General features: G+C 36.3%; 1 protein-coding gene and 1 pseudogene across 2 annotated transcripts in view; one reads left to right on the top strand and one right to left on the bottom strand.

Moving 5' to 3' along the window:
• Abl2 (ABL proto-oncogene 2, non-receptor tyrosine kinase) overlaps positions 1-22,557 on the bottom strand; it is a 95,411-nt gene that overhangs the window by 45,555 nt on the left and 27,299 nt on the right. The gene's annotated exons all lie outside the window — the stretch shown is intronic.
• Positions 12,614-13,006, top strand: LOC113182521 (ATP synthase F(0) complex subunit C3, mitochondrial pseudogene; annotated as a pseudogene).

Raw genomic sequence — 22,557 nt, 5'->3', positions numbered from 1 at the left:
AAGGTAAGCAGTTGAACATTTTTTGAAGTAAAATCATGCTTTTGATGTACAAAACCTAGGACTGACTGAATCAAGGGAAAAATAAACCTTATAATCCTGGCCTAGGAAAAGAACTAGATGAATGAGGAACAGGTTCCTATTTCTTACAAGTAAGGATTGAAAATACTTTGAGATTAAAAAAAAAAAAAAAGCACTGTCAGAGCACTGAGCCTTGGCTGCAATTCAGGCTGTTACTACAAGCATCCCAATTATTTCAAAGATGCCCTGAAATCCAACCCAACCCTTCTACTTTCTGCCAGAGGCTCAGAAACAACCAAGTCAAGTTCCAAGAATAGTCATGAATGACATACCATATCCTTTCAATTAAAGTCACCTTCAGGGAGACTGTTGGTCTTTGGGAAGTTATCTTGTTCTATTTCCTACCTTATCCACTTAGAACCCAGTAAACGTAGAATAAGAAACCTGAAATTGAACAGCAATTAATTAATGGCAATTGATTCTATTTGGAGGATGAGTGGCTAAAACTGCTACCTCTTTGGTAAATCTGGTCTCCCAGGCTATCTGGAAAGCCACAGGTGCTAATATCAACTTTCAAAATATTTAAGTATAAGGAAACAAGAATGTGAAGAGATAACCTATAGAATGTTAGAAAAATCTTTGCTAGCTACTCTTCTGACAGAGGATTACTATCCAGAATATATAAAGAACTCAAAAGCTTAACATCAAAAAAACTCAATAAATGAGCAAACAAATTAAACAGACATTTTTCCAAAGAGAAATACAAACAAACAACAAATAAATGAAAAAAAAATCCCAATATTCAAAATGTCAATCAGAGGGGTCTCCAGGCCAATCCTAGATCCTAGCCAGCTCGCCCCCCCCACCAACTCCAGTAGGACAAGGGACTCTAAAAACCCCTTTTTCTGTCCCAAGCCCTCCCTTCCTGCCCTAAGCCCAATAAAAATTCCAGCCTGCCTTTTGGTCGCTGCTGCCTGACCTTACACAAAATAATTAGCAATTAGGGAAATGGAAATCAAAACTACACTGAGATTTCATCTCAATCTAGTCAGAATGGCAGCCATCAAAAACACAAACAACAACAAATGCTGGAGGAGATGTGGAGAAAAAGGACCATTTTTACACCACTGGTGAGATTGTAAATGATATGTAAATCAGTGTGGAGGTTCCTTAAAAGACAAGAAATGGAACCATCACATGACCCAGCTATACCACTCTTTCAGTATTTATCCTAAAGAATTAAAAGACAGTATATACCCATGTATGTAGCAGCACAATTTACAATAGCTAAGCTACGGAACCAGCCTACGTGTCCAACAATAGATGAATGGGCAAACAAAATAGAGTGTTCTGTTTGTTTGTGGTGCTGGGGACTGAACCTAGGGCCTTGTACATGCAAGGCAAGCACTCTACCGACTGAGCTGTATCCCCAGCCCAACAAAATGGAGTTTTATTCCACCATTTTAAAAAAATGAAATTAAGGATGGAAAATGGATGGAACTTAACTGATGATAAATGAAATAAGCCAAACTCAGAAGGTCAAGGGGTCGCATGTTTTCTCTCATGCATATTATATAGAATGCATATGAAAGATATATGTATCTTTCATGCATATAGGTAAAAAGGAATGATGATATTGATTAAGTCCTCATGTGGAAGTTAGGAAAAAGGAAAAGAAAGGTGTGGGGGGGGGGTCCTCATGAAAATTGAAAAGAGATCAGCAGAATAGAGAAAGTGACCAGGGAGAGGTAGAAAAGGAAGGAAATGGAAAATACTAGGAAATAATATTGGCCAAATTATATTGTTATACTGTATGCATGTACAGATATGTAATAACAAATCACACCATTGTGTATAACTACAATGCACCAATAAAAAAATATGGAAAAATACTTATGTATAAAAAGTGACTGATAATTTCCCTGCAAAATTGAAGCCTACTATGTATTAACAGATTATAAAGCCATTTTAAAGAGGACTTTATGGTCAGAATATAACTTTGAACATCAAGGTACAAGGGGGTTTTATGCCTTCTAACAGAATGCCTGTAATGTGGATCAGGGCTCTGGTTTCCCTACTCATTTTATGTATAATACATTGTGCTATGAATTTGAGGTGCTGTGCAAATATACTTGTACTACATCTGCAGGGATACGATTACATAAAATGGACTACATAAAATTTACAAAACATAAAAATTCCATTTAAAGTTAACAATTGTTCTAAAGCTTGTACTGACTCAAACCTTTATATACTAACTGAATACACTTCTATTTCAAATTTTCTTTTTGTTGTTGTTGTTGTTGTTGTTGTAAGAAAAACTCTTCATATTTAAAATTTGCAGTTATTCTGGAATTCCATTTGTCTCAAGATTTCATTAAGAGATAACTATGCAATGCTATATTCTTAAAAACAACCTGTTTTCTTATAAAAGTCAAGCATATGCTATTCTACATAATCACTCATGTGGATAGTGTGTATAGCAAGACCCTTTTGACAAAAGATTTTTAAAAGTAACTCTCTCTGATCAGCTTATAATTTTTATAGCCAAAGTACAAATTAATAATACATTTCATTATAAATCTACCTGAAAAGTCTTTGATAACTAAATCTTTTTAAAGGTTCATATATAACAAATAAAAGTTAAAGAGTATTTGAAGACTTATATATACTTGTATTCCCAAGTATACAAAAGTTATCTCTACTTTACAATTAACCTGCTCTTTAAAATAAATACATGTAGGGAGATAAAAATCACATCAAATATGAACACTGTGGCAATTCCGATGTTATAAATTGTTATAAAATTTAGAGATAGAATTTATAGATTATACAATTCAAGCTCCATTTTTAAAAAGACGTCATTATACTTCTTAATGGAAAACATTCTTTTCTTGTCAGTATTAAATTATTAATCCCTCACAGGAACCTATTTTTACATATTAGTATATAAAAAAATTTAAGAATAGTTATATACACCTTTCAGAGTTTGAAGAAAACATTCATTCAGATCTCCAAAGGGTGCTTTTCAAAAAGTTAAAGTTGAATTTTTAATTTTTTTGTTTACATTTGTACTATTCAGAACCACAGTGAACTTATATAAAATTATCTTCAACTTCAACTTTTTGTGAACTATTATTTGTGGCACTTTTTCCACACATATTAGATTCTAAGTAAACAATTACCCTTTACAAGATATATAAAAATTCAGAAATCTGAGTAATAGATATTTTAGAAGGTCACTTTACTTGCTTTTGATTTTGCTAGTCCTAAAGTATTTGCTGAAATACATCCTTAAACATATTAAATTTAAGGGCTGGGGATGTGGCTCAAGCGGTAGCGCGCTCGCCTGGCATGCGTGCGGCCCGGGTTCGATCCTCAGCACCACATACCAACAAAGATGTTGTGTCTGCCGAGAACTAAAAAAAAAATAAATAAATATTTAAAAAAAAACATATTAAATTTAAGAAACAACTTTTGGAATACAGTCAGTGCTTCATATATTTCAGTATTTAAAAGTACATAAATCCATTTTACTTATATCTTTAATACCAATGTAGATGGCAGCATAATGGCTATTTAAAGCATTAGTTATGTGATCTTAAGAGCAAAAAGTATGATTCACGTATAGATTCAGAAGTCACTTTGGGGTTGTTTATTTCTTTTTAAAGAAGGCTTGTTCTTATTAGAGTCCCATTTCCCAACTGAGAAGCAGTCTAAGCATTCCACGTTGGGGAAAGATTGTTGCTGCCATTGAACAGCAATGTTGTGATCCCAACTCTGTCTTCTCAGTTTTGAGCAAAGTTGTATTATTTGTTCCTACTTATACCTAAAGACTCAATAACCATTTCTGGTTGGCTGACCAAATAGCAACAAACTTTTATAAGAATTAATTCCCTCATGGGCTCAGTGGTAGAGTGCTTGCCTAGCACATGTGAGGCACTGGGTTCAATCCTCAGCACCATAAATAAACAAACAAACAAGCATATAAATAAATGGCACTGTGTCCATCTAAACTAAAAAAATATTTAATTTTTGATTTTATCAACTACTGCCAGTCCTTCCAATTGGCTGTGTAATGTTGATAATAGCTTAATTAAAATTTCTCCCTCTAACAGTCACAAGAATGCAACAACGGTAGTGGGGCAGTGGCGCATGCCTATAATTCCAGCCTCTCAGGAGGCTAAGGCAGGAGGATCGCTTCAAAGCCAGCCTCAGCAACCTAGTGAAGCTCTAAGCAACTCAGCAAGACCTTTTCTCTAAATAAAATATTTAAAAAGGGCTGGAGAGGGCTGTGGCTGTTTCTCAGTGGCAGAGCACTTGCCTAGCACATATGAGGCCCAGGTTCAATCCTCAGCACCACATAAAAATAAACAAAATAAAGGCATGCTGTCCATCTAAAACTATTTAAAAAAAATTAAAAATAAAAAAAGGGCTGGGGATACGGCTCAGTGATTAAGCACCCTTGGGTTCAATACCCTTACCAAAAAAAAGCAACAATACATTGAAAAATATTTATACATAGAATTAGAACTCTTCTTTGAAGAAGTTCAAAATATATTTATCCAAATTCTTACAGAATATTCTAGCACTGAAATTCAATTATGACACCAATAAAGTGTCAATATTCACAATATTTATAAATAAGTTTTTAAATATTATTATTTTTATGGTGCTAGAGATTAAACCCAGGGCTCACGCACAACAGGCCTGCACTTTGTCACTAAGATACATTTCTAGCCATACTATGTCATTTTTAATTATTAATTTTAAATAAAAATGCAAAAATAATCCTAATAACTCTATGGGGGAAATAACATTAATTTAAAAAGAGAAAACAAAATCTGGAAATTTTAATACATTTAATTATGGTATACATACCATACTATCCTTACCAAAGTGACATCTTAAAATTAAATTTATACTGGGCATGGTGGTGCACACCTGCAATCCCAGCATCTTGAGGGGCTAAGGCAGGAGGAGGATGGCAAGTTCAAAGCCTGCCTCAACAACTTAGCAAGTCCCTAAGCAACTGAGGAAGATCTCGTCTCAAAATAAAACAAAAAAACAGCTGGGGAATGTGGCTCAGTGGCTAAGTGTCCTTAGGTTCAATCCCTGGTACCAAATAAATAAATAAATTTATTTATAATACTGGAATGCAAAACAATTAGAGTATGCTTAATCATAGATTATAAATATATTTATAAAATATATTTTAAAATATATAAAAATTTAATATAAATATATAAATTATTGAAAATATAAATAATGGAAATATAGTTAATATAAATAATATAAATATTAATAATGGAAAATATAAATAATGGAAAGATTAATTCAACTGTAATAAATGAAAATAGAACAATAAGTGTCATATATCCAGCAGATACTATGAAACAATAACTGGTGCTGAAATAAAATTGTATTAACTAAAATTTAGTTTTATCTGTAATCTTATGATATAGAGTAGGGATTCGCAAACTACCACATGGGAGACAAATCTGGTTCAATTACAGATCTTGAAAATAAAGTTTTAAGCCAGGCCTGGTAGTGCACACCTGTAATCCCAGCAGTTCGGGAGGCTGAGGCAAGAGGATGGAGAGTTCAAAGCCAGCCTCAGCAAAAGCAAGGCGCTAAGCAACTCAGTGAGATCCTGTCTCTAAATAAAATACCAAATAGGGCTGGAGATGTGGCTCAGTAGTTGAGTGCCCCTGAGTTCAATCCCTGGTACCCCCCCCCCAAAAAAAAGGGAAATAAAAAGAAAATGAAGTTTTACTGGAACAAAGCCATACTTTTTCTTTACGTAAGATCTAGGGCTGCTTTTGTGCTACAGTGGCATCAAGCTCCATTTTTTAAGATGAGGTAACAAAGAAAGACTCATTCAAGGTCATATAGCTATTAAAATAATTTGTGGGTAGAATTATCACCTCAGAATGAATCCCTGTACCTTGCTCCTAGGATTAAAATGGTGAAAACAATCTGGCGATTCCTCAAAAGCTTAGCAGAAATGGCACATGATCCAGCAATTCCTATATATATACACACACACACACACACCCCTCCCCCCAAAAAAAACTCAAACATCCAGGTACAGCAGTACATGCCTGTTATCCAAGCAACTAAAGGGCTAAGGAAAATTAATTAAAGTTCTTCCATGTGCCTACTAAGACCTTTGCACACATTTGACGGAAAATCTGAAGAATCCAAATTAGAATAAGACATACTCCATGTTTGTATATCAAAACAAACCCTACTTAAAAAGAATGCTGACTTCTTGGTGGGTTTGGCTCACTCAGGAGAATTCACAAATATTGACTTATCTCAAGGCCATGACTCCCTTCCTTTGGGGACCCTGCGAGTCCTTGGGAGAATAAAATGTCCTTGAGGGGATCATTAGGTCACACAGATTATAGAAAGGAGTTTGCTTTGTTCTAACTTGTATTTAAGGGACCCCACTGGGAATAAAACTTTGGAGTCTCACCTGTGGAAAGGTGTTAGGGTCCGTAAACAAGTCAAGATGGCGCCTGGCACTTTGCCAGAGGGAGTGGTTTGAGAAGTAATGCCAGCGAGCCATTAAGATGATAGAGATTCCTTAATGACTGACTGCTGTGTCTAGATTATGTCAATTAAGTTAAACTGTGTGTAATCATTAAGATGATGATTCCTTATTGGTTGACTGCTGTACCTAGTTTATGTTAATTAAGAACAAGTTGTGTATTCAGTTATGTCCTACAATAAATGGCTCCCACTCCTGCTTTATCAATCTTCACAAGTTGCTTGTCACTCTCCGGTTATTTTGCTGCAGCCAGACTGCGGCAGAAAGGACACTCTGTTCAGGACTTCCTAGTCAGAACCTTGAAAAGCTAATCTGAAACTCCCAGCTCATAACTTCAGGTGTTGATGTTTCCCTCATCTGATGATATATTTTCTTCTCTTTTTCTCTTGCCAATCACTTTTGCTTTTGCCCTTGCTTCCATATTACTAAAGTAAATGCTATCTTGTATAAAAAGAGTGTCTTTATTGTCTATCAGATCCAACTTGCCAAATTCAGCAGCTCCATACATAACACTTTTAACCATACAGCAGCTCAGAAGGCCGAGGCAGGAGAATAGCAAGTTCCAGGTTAGCCTCAGAAACTTAGCAAGACTCTGCCTCAAAATAAAAAATAAAAAAAAAAAGGGTTGGGGACTTAACTCAGTGGCAAAGCAGCACTGGATTAAATCCCTAGTATTAAAAAAAAAAAAAAAAAAGAGGGCCTCAAATAGATATTTGTATGTGCCAGTGTTAACTAAGGCATGTTTCACAATAGCCCAAAGGTGAAAACTCAAGTGTCTATCAACTGAAGAATAGATACACAAAGTGTAGAGTCATGCACATATAGTAGAATATTATTCCGCCATATCAAGGAATAAAGTTCTGATAAAGCCAGGCACGGTGAAACACGTCTATAATCCCAGTGGCTCAGGAGGCAGAGGCAGGAGGATCTCAAGTTCAAAGCCAGCACGAAGCAACTCAGTGAGACCCTGTGTCTAAATAAAATACAAATTGGGCTGGGCATGTGGCCCAGTGGTCTAGTGCCCCTGAGTTCAATCCCTGGTAATTTCCTACCCCACTCCACCCCCGCCCCCCAAAAAAGTTCTGATAAATGCAGTACATGGATGAACCTTGAAAACATTATGACAAGTGAAAAAATTTAGACACAAAAAGATAAATACTGTCTGAGTCCCCTTATACAAAATAACTAAAATAGGCAATTCTTAAAGGCAGAAAGTAGATGAGAGGTTACCAGGAACTGCAAGGAGGGAGGAATGGAGAATCATTGCTTGCTGATGATGGAGTTTCTATGTGGGATGGTGAAAAAGTTCTGGAAACAGATAACAATGGGTTGTACAACATTGTGAATGTAATCAGCGCCACTAAACTGTGTACTTTAAAATGGGCAAAGGAAAAAATTCTGTTATATACATTTAAAAATGTTTTTTCAAGGGGTGAATCTCATAAAAACTGTTCTTCTGTAGATAAATAGCACTTGCATGAAGAGTTGACCTATTCCAGGAAAAAGTGATCAGAGGTATTCTTAATCCCACACTCTAACGTGTTAATTTTTTAAAAATTATCTGGATAAATCTAAATTTGGATTTTCACACCATTGTGTTTTTTTAATATTTATTTTTTAGTTGTAATTGGACACAACACCTTCATTTTATTTATTTTTATGTGGTGCTGAGGATCGAACCTAGAGCCTTGCACATGCTAGGTTAGTTTTCTACTGCTGAGCCACAACCCCAGGGGCCCCCACACACCCTTGTTTTTAGAGTACACTTTTGCTGTACTTAGATTTGTGCCCTAAAAATCCAAGACATTTTTAGCATGTTTATGATTTCCTTGATTTGCTCTCCTAAGTAAAATGAAAGAAAGAATGAAAATTTAAGGTAAAATGATTAAGATTCTGGACTTTACAAAAAGGAAAACCATCTAAAAGAAAGTTTTCTTGTGGGAACAAATAATCCATCACCCATTAAGTCATTAATTCTAAGAAATACCCAGATTATACAACCTTTAATGTTAGAAAATAAAATTAAAAAGCAGCACTGATGAGTGTAAATTATAAATTAGGAAATACGACACTAACAATAGTTAGAGTTGAAGGAAGAAAATAATTTAATGAGTCGCCAGTTTAAAATGTGCAGCTTAGATGTACTGACCTCAAAGGGTAAGGCTTACATAATCTTGTCCAATTACTACAGAACTCAGATAATTCTTCCACAAGAAAAAGAACTCTGCAATTCTAAAATTGCCACTCAACATCCCAATCCCGTAAGAGGCAATTACATTTAACTAATTATGATTGTTATAATATGTAGTCATCAGAATACTGATTATTTTGCAAGTGTTTAAGCAACTTTCACCTTGTGAAGGCAAGGAAGGGCTGCTTTACCATCTGCTTATCTGTCACTTCTATCAGTAGAGTACTAAGTTTGATCCTCAACACATACCCACACACAAAAAGGCAAGGAAATGAAATTTAAAACATGGATATTCGGTATATAACATTACAGACTATAAATATTAGGAAACCAGACAACAGCAACTTAGTGAGACCCTGTCTCTAAATAAAATATTTAAAATAGAGCTGGGGATGTGACTCAGTGGGTTGAGTGCCCCTGAAGTTTGATCCCCAGTACCAAATATAAATATTATAATATAAAACATTTACAGTATATTAAAAATTAAGAAGATAAAAATTGCAAATAAAAAGATTAACAGTTCAGTATGGTGGTACATGGCTGTAGTCGTAGCTGTTTGGGAGGCTGAGACAGGAATATTACTTGAGCCCAAGAGTTTGAGGCACCTGGACAACATCAAAATCCTGTATTTTTTTAACCCCTTGTTGTCCTAAGGATTGAACCCAGAACCTTGAGCATGTTAGGCATGTGCTCTTCCACTAAGCTATATAATCCCTGCCCAATACCTTATCCCTTAAAAAACAAAAACATAAGCCATATACATATTTAAGTCATTTTTCTAAGTGTGATGACATGAGAATATATTATCCTATTTCAAAAACTTTAAGAAAAAGATATGAAAGATGTCAAACATAACAGAATGTCTAAATCTTTTTATTTTTATTTTTGTAGTTGTAGACAGCATATCTAATTTTTTAATATTTATTTTTTAGTTATAGGTGTGACACAATGTCTTTATTTTACTTTATGTGGTGCTGAGGATCGAACCCAGTGCCTCACACATGCTAGGTGAGCGCTCTACCTCTGAGCCACAACCCCAGCGCTATTTTATTTATCTTTATGTGGTGCTAAGAATCTAACTCAGTGCTTCACACGTGCCAGGCAAGTGCTCTGCAGCTGAGCTACAGCCCCAGCCCCAGAATGTCTAAATCTTTAACCTACAAAACTACAGTCTTTTTTTTTTTAAATCTTTTTTTAAGGTGGAAACGATATCTTTATTGTGTTTTTAATGTGGTGCTGAGGATCGAACCCAGTGCCTCATGCATGCTAGGTGAGCACGCTACCACTGAGCCACAACCCCTGCCCAAAACTACAGTCTTGAATCTGATAATGGTTACTAAGTACAGCTATTCTCACTAAATCTACTTACTACTATATAACTAACATATAATCTTTTTTTAGTCTTAGAAACTTTTTGACTGCTTTCTATGGTTGTTTCTGGACTATCTACAGAGCTATATTTATTGATTGCAACTGATTTTGCAGCACACTTTCCACTTAAAATCTCCCTTTCAAATAAATGAGGCAGACCCTGATGTTTCTCCTACAAGAAGTTTTCAAACTTTGAAATGGATGTGATTAATCAAATACTACAATGTATATTACACAGTATTCTAGGTAGGTGTACATCACCTTAAAGATAGGACGCTTTTAAGACTGAGGTGCCCTTTCCTTTGCCACTGATCGGTTTTGACTTTCCTGCCCATTGTTTATTTTATAACTGTCAGGACAGCTGGCTATGTTTGCCTATGATTAGTATCAAAAACTGCTCAAGAAAGCAATTTCTTCCAAAACTCATCCATAGTCAGGGCAGTGATACATGCTTGTAATCCCAGTGATTCTGGAGGCTGAGGCAGGAAGATCACAACACCAGTCTCAACAATTTAGTGAGGGGCTGGGGAGACAGCTCAGTTGGTAGAACTCTTGCCTCACATGCACAAGTCTCTGGGTTCAGTCCTTAGCACCACCAAAAAATAAAAAGAAACAATTTAGTGAGACTGTCTCAAAATAAAAAATAAAAAGGGCTGAGGATGTAGCTCATGGTAAAGCACCCCTGGGTTTCATCCCTGTAAACTCCCCCCAGTAAATAAATAAATAAACACACACACAAATAACAAAAGGAATCTGTAGAAATTAAATTGAAGACTGACAAATTCTAGTCTTTTCTCTGCCATACTACATATGAGAATTTATCACCATTCACATTTTAGGGATGGGAAAAAAATCACTCAGTTATTTTTAGATAAAAAATCTTGAGATTTCATGAACCAAACTGAGGTATACTGTATTTAAAATATAAATAAAAGGGTAGTTATATAATAAATTTATAGCAAAAATAAAAACTTATGAAAGGTCTGAAAAGATTATTAATAAGAACATATTTGTCCTCATGAGAAAGTTCTTTCTATAAACACCTTTTTTTTACAAAGTTTGTTTTACATTACCCCCGACATCAAATCATCAACTTGAAATACTTAGTTACTTTTTAAGTCATATTTTAGAAAGTCTAAACAAGCAAACCAAATTAATAGAAATTAAGAGAAAATTAGTAATATTCCTCTAGACTGAAACTGCTTCATGAATAATATAAGTATTAGAATTCATTTTCAGTTCTTTTTGAGCATGTGCATATGGTTATGTTATTTGACTGTCTTTACTAACCTTGACTGGAACCAGCAAATTCTTATTTAAAAAATTTCTTAAGCTTTCTGGGCTGGGGTTGTGGCTCAGTGGTAGAGCGTTCACTTAGCACATCCAAGGCCCTGGGTTTGATCTTCAGCACCACATAAAAATAAATAAAATAAAGGTATTGTGTCCAATTACAGATTATATATATATTTTTTTAAAGAAGTTTTTTAAGCTTTCAATATTGTAGGCTTTCCCTGAAACCTAAACGTTCTATTTCTCTTTTCTTCCAAAACAATTTCTATTTTAAAATACTTCAAAGTGTCTGCTTTTCTACTTCCTACCTTTTTAACCATCTTTTCCCTTATCCATTATTTCCTTGATTTTTAAAGTACCTCTACTTACCCAGGTAGATATTAAGAGTTCTGAAACATCCTCAAGTTTCAGGTTTATTTTCTATGTCGTACCCTCTTTAACACAAGAGATATATCAGGTTGCCAGCAAATTCAGATATATTATTCAGTCACTGAAAAGTTTAAATTTTACATTTTTATATCTCATTTATTTTCATCACTAGCAACCTGCTTCCTTAAGGTCTAAAGATTTTTAAGACTTTTTATAGCATTTTGACACATTACCAGAGAAATCAAAGCAGTTTCAAGTTCAAAATGTCATCTAGCCAAAATGGAGTAGAAAAACAGCACCCAATATTTAATTTGTCAAAACTGTACAACACACTGGGTGCAGTGGCACACACCTGTAATCCCAGTGGCTCGGGAAACCGAGGCAGGAGGATTTGAAGTTCAAAGCCAGCCTCAGCAAAAGCAAAGTGATAAGCAATTCAGTGAGACCCTGTGTCTAAACAAAATACAAAATAAAGGTGTAACTCAGTGGTCAGTGCCCAAGTTCAATCCCCAGTACAAAAAAAAAAAAAAAAAAAAAAAACAAGCTTTTGGGGAAAGCCTAAGGGGGAAAAAATTGTTGCAAGACATAACTATAAAAGGTACAAGCTGGGCACAATGGGTGCATGCCTGAGATTCCAATGACTAGGGAGGCTCTGGCAAGAGAATCTCAAGTTTGAGGCTGGCCTCAAACATTTTTTTTTTTGGAGATCCTGTCTCATGGACTTCTGATGGCGCTGCCCACACCACGTCCCAGGAAGAGAGGAAGCGGGAGAAGAGCCCAGGTCGCCTGTCACCTAGATCCTCCAATCCTGCCGCCCCATGTTGGCCTGCACCCCCGCTCTGATCCCAGCTGAATCCAGAGTTGCTTACAGACCAGAGACTAGACCTGGAAAGGGCTCTACAGTTTTTAATGGGGCCCAGAATGGCGAACATCAGCTAATCCGAAGGGAGTTTCAGACCAGTGTAATCAGCAGAGACATTGATACTGCTGCCAAATTTATTGGTGCAGGTGCTGCAACAGTAGGAGTAGCTGGTTCTGGTGCTGGTATTGGAACAGTCTTTGGCATCCTTATCGCTGGTTATGCCAGAAATCCTTCTCTGAATCAGCAGCTGTTCTCATATGCTATCCTGGGATTTGTCTTGTCTGAAGCTATAGGTCTCTTTTGTTTGCCATGTAACAGAAATTACTGCTTGAAATGTTGGCATTCATAGTAATTATGGATGTAATTCTGTGTAACTTACTGTGACTCCGAAAACTGTAGTGTTGGTGTCATGGAAATGTACGTTATTTCCAAAGTCATTTCATTAAAGATGAAAACTTTAAAATAAATAAATAAAAATAAAAAATAAAAAGGACTGGGTATGTAGTTTAATGTTAAAACACCCCTGGGTTCAATCGCCAGGGAGAAGGGGCAGGGGGGACTAGGTGAGGTTTCTTTTGGGAATCTTACCATATTTCTGCAAGATGTAAGTGATATTTGAAATCCAAACAAATTTAAATTAGTACAGAATTTAATTCCTAAAGTTACCATTTATAAGTATAATAATATGAGTTTATTCAGGGGCAGAATTCAAATCTAGAAGGAAAATAATACCTAACTAAATTTAATAAAGCTCACTGTATCTGGCACAGTGTTGTATATTCTAGTTATTTTAGTCTCAATAACTATTCTGTTTTCACTCTTACTCCCAAGAATTTACACTCCACAAAGCAGCCAATCTAAGCTATCCCACTCAGAACAAAATAATCCTGATTCCTACACAAACCCTGCATGAACCAGCCATCAGCAATCCCCATTATTACAACCACTGAACTCTCCTGCTCTCTTCCTCCTTTTATGTATTATCCACTAACCCTCTCCACCGACATCAGTACTCTTGAGTCAATCTAACTTCCTCCACCATTCTGAAAGGACATATACCTCTGTACACACACTGTCCAGAACTTAGCCCTTGATGGTTCTTTTCCCAGAATGCTTTTCTCCCAAAAGCACAAGTCTAACTCCTTTAGATCACAGTCTCTGCTTAATGTCACTTCATTAGAGGCTTTCTTTCAACAACCCTATCCAAACACCTCCTCTGCCATGAACCTGTCCCTTTACCCAGCTTTCAGTTTTCTTCCTAAAACCTATCACCATATAAATAGTAATAAATATTTATTTAGAGTCTGTCTCCACTTACCACAATGTAATCTCCATAAAGGCAGGGACTGTGATTTGTTCAGAGTTGCATTCCCAGTGTCACGAAAATGTGGTAGATGCTCAGCAATTGTTGAGTGAACAAAAATTTCAAATATCTGACTCTAGAATCCATGTTGTCAACTTTAATTATTTATGCATACCAAAGAAGTCCTTTAAATAATAAATGTTAAAAGTATATTTATGTTGGGAATATTGATTGCTTCTTAGGAAAGAGAACAGGGTAGCTAAAGGAAAAGAGAGAGAGATTAAATGTATACTTCTTAAATTTGGGGTCCATATTAATATTAACTTTTCAAAAGTTAAATTAAATAATTAAAAATTTAAATTTAATAGCACTGATGCTTGAATTACATTAACTTTCCAGTTCATCTCAAATGTAGAACATTAAAGGCAAAAATATAGTATTCTTTGTGTTGTTCTGGGGTTTTTTATTTTGCACATCAGAACAGGTGGGGGCAGGTTACTGGGGATTTAACCCAGGGGTCCTTTACCACTGAACTATATCCCCAGTCCGTCCGTCCATCCTTTCTTTCTTTCTCTCTTTCTCTTCTTCCTTTCTTCCTTCCTTCCCTCCCTCCCTCCCTCCCTCCCTTCCTTCCTTCCTTCCTTCCTTCCTTCCTTCCTTCCTGAGACAGGATCTCATTAAGTTGCCAAGGAGCTCACTAATTTGCTGAGGCTAGCCTTGAACCTGAGATCCTCCTGTCTCAGTCTCCCAAATTGCTGAAATTACAGGTGTGTGCCACTGCACCTGGTTTCTGGGGTGTTTTAATACAATTCTTTGAGAATTTATCAGAGTAAGATGTTGAATGTTCCCTTCTTATGTGGTCCCTTACTCTTCTATTATATTATAACATAACTAGCAATTACCTATCTAGTCACTAGGAAGTTTTTAGTTAGATTCATCCAGTCATCAAACTTCAAGTACAATATTGCCTTCACCAATTATAAAGTCTGAGGACAGGTTGTCTGAGAAACAACCAAAGTGTTTTTCCTACTCTCATACAGCACTCTTCTGACATCAAATACATGGGGTATTTCCTTACAAAATGAGCAAGCAATTCTGACCACGTGGGTGTCCTTCTTACAAATCAACTCAATTGTTACATTACCTGGGACAGCATCAGATCCCTCATGCTGAGGACCCATTCCCACTTCAGAAGCCAGCCACAAGCACATGTTGGGACCTCTGCTTCCAACTGCCAGCCATAAACTGAGGTTTCCACAACACTCTCCCTTTGGTTTGATTAATTTGCCAAAGTGACTCACAGAACTCAGAGAAACCCTTTAATTACTTTGTTCACCCATTTACTACAAGGTATATTACAAAGGATACAGATCAAGAGCCAGGCAGAAGAGATGGACAAGGCAAGATATGGGCCCAGTTGTGTGGAACTTCCATGATGACTCTGGTAGTGCCACAACCTAGAAACCACCATACTTCAAGCTACACAGAAAATCTCTGAATCCAGTCCTTTGGGGTTTTTTAAGGGGAGCTACAACACGTAAGAAATTAGATTAAATATAGCCATTGGTGATGAGCTTGACCTTCAACCCCTCTCCCTTCCTCAAAGACTGGGGGTAGGTTTCAAGGTCTTAACCCCCAAGTCATGCCTTGGTATATCCAAGACCAGTACCCATCCTGAAACTATCTAGAGGTCCCCAAGCACCAGGCATTTCATTAGCATACAAGAGACACTCATCACTCTAGAGATTTCCAAGAATTTTATCAGGTTTTTTTTTTCCCTTTTGCCAAGAAACAAAACAAAGATCAAATATATTTTCCACAATGTCACATAAGGTTTCACTGATATCAGAAACTTTGTCACCAAAAGCTGCAACAACAAAGAATACTCCAGGACATGCTCCAATATATTCAGATTTTAAGGTCACAGGCCTGTTAATGGGGTTGGGTGGAACAAAAGTTGACAAGGGAAAAGTAGAAGCAGCAACCCAGCCACTTTTCATTACTCCTCTAGTCCCCTATTAGACAGGAAGACATATTCTGTTCTCTTGAAACAGTGTTCCTCTCAACTGACAGGAAAGCCACAAGATGAAGATCGTTATCAGAAGAGAAAATCTAGAATGATAGTCCCAAAATCCTTCACTGACCAATACTAGACTTAAGGGCCTTCACAGTATTTTTTTACTCTTATTATATCACAAAGAATGAGATTTATAAACCATAATTAAAAAGAATAAGCACTTGGGGCAGGAGTTGTAGCTCAGTGGTAGTGCACCTGCCTAGAATGTGTGAGGTACTAGGTTTGATTCTCAGCACCGCACATAAAAAAATAAAATAAAGGTCTATCAACAACTAAAAACATAAATAAATAAAACAAGAATAAGCACTGATTTCTGTCAGTTAAAATGAATAAGCTTCAAGCAAAGAGACTCTAATTTCCAAATGAAGTTATAATGCTATTTGGCTGCCCATTCTTCTACATCAAATTATTAAATACTGTATGATAGGACAGCCTTTCTGTACAAAATCACTTCATATACACATATTTTCCCATCACTTATCACTTAATTTATACTCATAAAAACTCATAATACTATTTTTTTTAAATCACAAGCCTTCCCCCACCCCAAATTACTAAAACACAGTCTATGTAGTGCTAAATGAAAAATAGAACACTCACTCCCTCAATTAGAGGAAATTAGAAAATTTGATAGTCAGTTGAAAACTGTCATAAAATTTTAACAGTATGGACCTCAGCAAAAATATTAGAAATGGTCTTTTGGTTTGGTTTTGTTGGGAGTCGCACCGGCTCCAAAGACTAACTTCCTCATCCCCCAAGATGAGCTGTCCAATGGTGAGCCCTGCTGGCTCACATGATCCTGCTGGCTCACATGATCCTTACCCACCAATCAGACTAGCCCTGCTGGCTCACATGATCCTTACCCATCAATCAGAAAGCACCCCAGCCAACTGTCAAACCGTTCAACCATTAAACTGTTATAACTGTCAAACCGCCCCCGGCTCTATAAATATGCAGAGCTATTCCTCAATAAATGGGCATTTTCTCCAACAGCAAGCCTTGATCATTCTTTCAGGTTTGGCTTACAAGCACTCTACTATTAAGCAACATCCCCAACCCTTTTTATTTTGAGGCCATCTTCCTAAATTGCCAAAGCTTGCCTTGAACTTGGAATCCTTTGGCGTTAGCTCCCTAGTAGCTAGAATTATAGGCCTGTGCCACCATCCCCAACTTCTTTCCTTCCTTCCTTCCTCCTGCTCTCCCCTTCCTTTCTTTTATTTTTGGTACCAGGGATTGAACCCATGGGGTGCTTACCCCAGTCTTTTTTTTTTTTTTTTGAGACAAGTCTTACTAAATTGCGTAGGGCCATTCCTGCTGATGGGCAGAATTACAGCCTTCAGGACAGGAGTCCTCTGTGTTTCTCCTTTGCTAGCAAAGCAGTAAACCTTCTTTTTCCTTTTTCTCAAAAAAATTGCTCAGGGCTTGCTAAATTGCTGAAGCTGGCCTCAAATTTGGGATCCTCCCTGTCTCAGAGCCTCCCTTTTGCTGGATTTTCAGACATATGCCACCACACTGACTTCTTTTGTTTTTATGTATTGCCTTTATTTAAAAATATACATATTATTTCAAAAAAATGAAAAAGTATAAAAGTAGAGAAAAACCACCAACCATAACACTGTAACATTTTACCCTTCCCCTCTGGCCACAACATAACAAAATATGAACTGATCATATCTGCCTCATTCATTAGTCATTGCATAAAGCAGGAAGCTTACCTATACCCTGTAGTTACAGAACAGCAATTGTCAAAATGGTCCATAGGAACAAGGTGTCTCTGACTCTGTACCAAAGGTACTACTGGGAACACTAGTCAATCTAACCAGATACACAACTAAAAGACCTAATTATCCCAACACTCTTCAGCTCTTGCTCTCCTTTTTTTAGGAAGATAAAAAATGTGTCAAATGTAACCCTTCCACACAACACTACTAAATCTATTATATCCAAAATCTATTACCCAGCACTAATTAAAACAAGTTCTCATTATTCTGATATCACCTTTACTTTCCTTCTTTTTTTAAAATATTTTTTAGTTGTAGTTGACACAATACCTTTATTTATTTGTTTATATGTGGTGCTGAGGATGGAACCCAGGGCCTCACACATGCTAGGCAAGTGCTCTACCGCTGAGCCACAACCCCAGCCCCACCAACTTTACTTTCACTGGACAAATAAGTATACTTGTTTTTGTCCCACACTGCCTGAATTTCCAATTTCCAAATCATGGAGTCATGACAGTACACACCCTCACCTATTTGTTGTATTTATAAAATAGCATAAATCAATGAGTTAAATCTGATAATTCACTTAACCTTAAGTACTTACACGTCGGATGTAGAGAAATGAAATACACTATATGCAATAAAATTGCACCATCATACCACACAGAATTTTTTAAAAAGTTAAGAAAACTAAATTTATAATAAATAAAAACTTTTAGTCAGGTATGGTGGGTGGTGAGCATTTGTAGTTGCAGGTATTAGGACACTGAGGCAGGAGGATTGCCTGAGCTTGGGAATTTGGAACCAACCTGGGCAAATTACCAAGACCATGTCTAAATAAATAAAGGCTTTTTGGTTGAAAAAAAAATATTTTCTGAACCATTAAGTCTGATAATCTTTTCCTAATATATACAAGAGCTAAACTTTTTTTTTTTTTTTTTTTTTGCAGAGGGTGGGGGGTCCTGGGGATTGAACTCAGGGGTGCTTTATTATTGAGTTACATCCTGGGCCCTTTTTGAAACAGGGTCTCACTATGGCCTTCAACTTGTGATCCTCCTTCCTCAACCTCCTGGAAGCTGGGATTATAGGCATATAATTCATGTCTGGCTGCACTGGAACTCTTCTCTTAAAATTTTGCTATTTTAAATATGAAACTCAACTTTTGATACATTTTTCTTCAAACTATAAGTTAAATTGTATCTACTTAAGTTGGCAGGAAGAAATCAAGATATTAAACTGTTAAATATTTGACAACAACAAGAATGATCCTGTTGTCTGTACCTAAGGTCATCTATTTCATACTTTTTAAGACAATTGTTCAAAAGAGAACACATGATGTAGTAAAGAAAATTATAATAACAAACTCACCAAGAAATTGGCTTTCCTGAACTTTCAAGGAAAACTAAAACTTAAAATGGGGCTGGGGTGGTGGTTCAATGGTAGACCGCTCGCTTAGCACATGCAAGGCGCTGGGTTTAATCCACAGCACCACATAAAAATAAATAAGTAAAATAAAGATTGTGTCTATAAAAATAAATAAATAAATAAAAGATATTGTGTCTAACTACAACTTTAAAAATATTTTAAATGAAATAAATGAGATGCTGGGTGCAGTAGAATCCCAGTGGCTCAGAAGGCAGAGGCAGTAGGATTGAGAGTTCAAAGCCAACCTCCACAAAAGCAAGGTGCTGGCTGAGGTTGTCACTCAGTGGTAGAGCACTCACCTAGCACATGGGAGGCACTGGGTTCGATCCTCAGCACCACATTAAAATTAAAAAACAAATAAAAATAAAGGTATTGTGTCCAACTACACTAGGGAAAAAAAAAAAAAAAAGCAAAGTGCTAAGCAACTCAGACCCTGTCTCTAAATGAGATACAAAATAGAGCTGGGGATGTGGCTCGGTGCTTGAGTGCCCCAGATCCAATCCCTGATACCCAAATAAATAAATAAATGAGAGACATTATGTGCTTGTGCAAAGGAAGAAAAATATATAATTATCAGTTTAAAAAAAAAAAACATTGAGGGCTGGGATTGTAGCTCAGTGGTACAGTGCTTGTCTAGCTTGTGTGAGGCACTGGATTTGATTCTCAGACCACATAAAAATAAATAATAAATGGACACAGTACATCTATAACTTAAAATAAACATTGAATTCTACACCTTTTTTTTTTTTCCTTTTTTTGCTCTGCTGGGGATTAAGCCCAGGGCTTCATACATGCCAGACAAACACTCCAGCACTGAGCACTTCCCAAACCCAATAATCAGTTTTTCTGGATTGCTCAAGAAGTTGGTATGAAGAACACAATAGATAATGTGGCCAACCATTGATACTATGAATTTCTACATTTTAAAAATGCAGCAAATCCTTTTGAAAGGTGAATATTATTGTCAAATTAATAGCCTAGGCCAGCCTAAAATCTACTTTCTTTTATTCTATGTCAACAAACAAGAAAAAGATAATTACACTAAGTGGGAGATAATTTTTAAACTATAGTGGCAATTAGATTTTCTTCCTAAGTACTGGAGTATCCCCTAGTGGACTGGTGAGGAACACCAGTTTACTAAATTAAACATTCTAAATCTATGATCCTAATAAATTCACTTAAAATCCCACCTAAAATCTCAGGGTCAAAGCAATGTTAGTACTGGTTTTCATAAATTCGACAATTTTTAATTTAACAGGAGTCCTGCAAGACAGAAATACAGAAACATTGTTTTCAAAATCTCTAATATTTAAACTCTTCCAAGAATTCTATACAAAAGCATGAATTTAGAAATTTTAACTCTATCTTAATAGTTTCCTAATAACATAATTTAAAGCAAAGGAAATCATTGTGGAAAATAAACTACTTCACTGATCTAAATGTCAACAATCAAATCATGAATATTAGAGTACTTTCTGAAAAGTCAGTGACTGCCAAAGTGTGTTTGAGAAACTAACAGTGGCTTGAAAAAAAAATTTTTTTCACATCGCATAATTTCTGCTAAAGTAGAAGAAAAATGACTATAAACAACTTGTAAGTCATCGATGCCCTCTACACAAATCAAAAATAAACAATGACCACCTTTTGTTTTTGCTAATAAGCAAAATCTACTGAAGAATACAAGGAAAACAAGGGCTTTTCAATCATACTTGAACCCACTGAAAATAATACTACCCTGCTTCCTCATTCACATGGTCTTTGCACATTCTGTTTCACTTAAAATACTCTCCCTACCTCTCTATTCATCCACCTACTTAATTACTATCTATCCTTCAAATAACTAAATCAACAACCCTGAGTAAAATTCCACTATTAACTGCTCCTAATAGTACCATGTTTCCTACCTTTTCTTGACTTAAATTCAAGTTCTGGCCACTAATATCATGAAAGGGCTATTTAAAGGACTCTGTTATCTTACACAATTGTTATAAAGATAAAATGATAAATTTATAAACCATTTTGAACAAAGGCAGACATCATGTTAATATTATTGGCATTGTTAATATTATCGGTATTGTCAATATTATCTGTATTAGCTAAAACCAGCCAGCTAACCGGCTATGGTGGCACATGCATGTGATCCCACTGGCTTGGGAGGCTGAGGCAGGAGGATCATGAGGCACTGGATTTGTTAGTCTCAGCAGAAATGAGGTGCTAAGCAACTCAGTGAGACCCTCTCTCTAAATAAAACACAAAATGGGGCTGGGCTCAATGATCAAGTGTTCAATCTTCAATACCAAACAACAACAACAACAAAATATATAGCCAGCTATATCACTCTCAGATTTCTGACCCTTGGAAATTAAGTGATAAATATTAAGATGCTAAATTTTGGAATGACTCTGCTATGAATATATGACATTTAATATGCTTGAAAAAAAGTAAGGATAGTATATAAGAAAACTAAAGGACATGATCAAAAAAGAGTGGGGTTGTGGCTCAGTGGTAGAGCGCTCGCCTAGCACGTGCAAGGACCTGGGTTCGATCCTCAGTACCATATAAAAATAAATGGATTTAACTACAACTAAAAGGTTAAAAAAAAATCCAACAAATTGACAACAAAAAAAGCAAATAACTTGATTTAAAAATGGGCAAAGGACTTGAAAATTTCTACAAGGAAGACATACAAATGGTCATTAAAAGATGATCAACACTGTCAGGCACGTGGCACACACATTTAATCTCAGCTAGTCTACAGTAGTCTACAGTTTGCAACTTAGCAAACACTCTCTCAAAATAAAATAAAAGTAAAAGAGCTGGGGATGGAGTTCATTAGTAGAGTACTTCCCTAACATGTATAAGGCCATGGATTCAATCCCTATTGCAGGGGGTGGGGGGGCTGTTATGGAAATGTGCATCGAAACCATACTGATATATGACCTCATACCCATTACTATGATTTTTTAAAAAAGATTTATTAAACAGAAAATAACAAATGTTGGTGAGATTTAGAAAAATTGGAGCCCTTGGGGCTGGGGATGTGGCTCAAGCGGTAGCGCGCTCGCCTGGCATGCGTGCAGCCCGGGTTCGATCCTCAGCACCACATACCAACAAAGATGTTGTGTCCGCCGAGAACTAAAAAATAAATATTAAAAATTCTCTCTCTCCTCTCTCACTCTATCTTTATTTTTTTTTTAAATCTGTCTTTATTTTTTTTTTCAAAGAGAGAGTGAGAGAGGAGAGAGAGAGAGAGAATTTTTAATATTTATTTTTTTAGTTTTTGGCAGACACAACATCTTTGTTGGTATGTGGTGCTGAGGATCTTACCCGGGACGCACGCATGCCAGGCGAGCGCGCTACCGCTTGAGCCACAT

Source organism: Urocitellus parryii, chromosome 9 (assembly GCF_045843805.1).
Source record: "Urocitellus parryii isolate mUroPar1 chromosome 9, mUroPar1.hap1, whole genome shotgun sequence".
Lineage (NCBI taxonomy): Eukaryota > Metazoa > Chordata > Mammalia > Rodentia > Sciuridae > Urocitellus > Urocitellus parryii.
The sequence above is the reverse complement of the archived record's forward strand: the minus strand, read 5'-3'. Positions and strand labels throughout refer to the sequence as shown.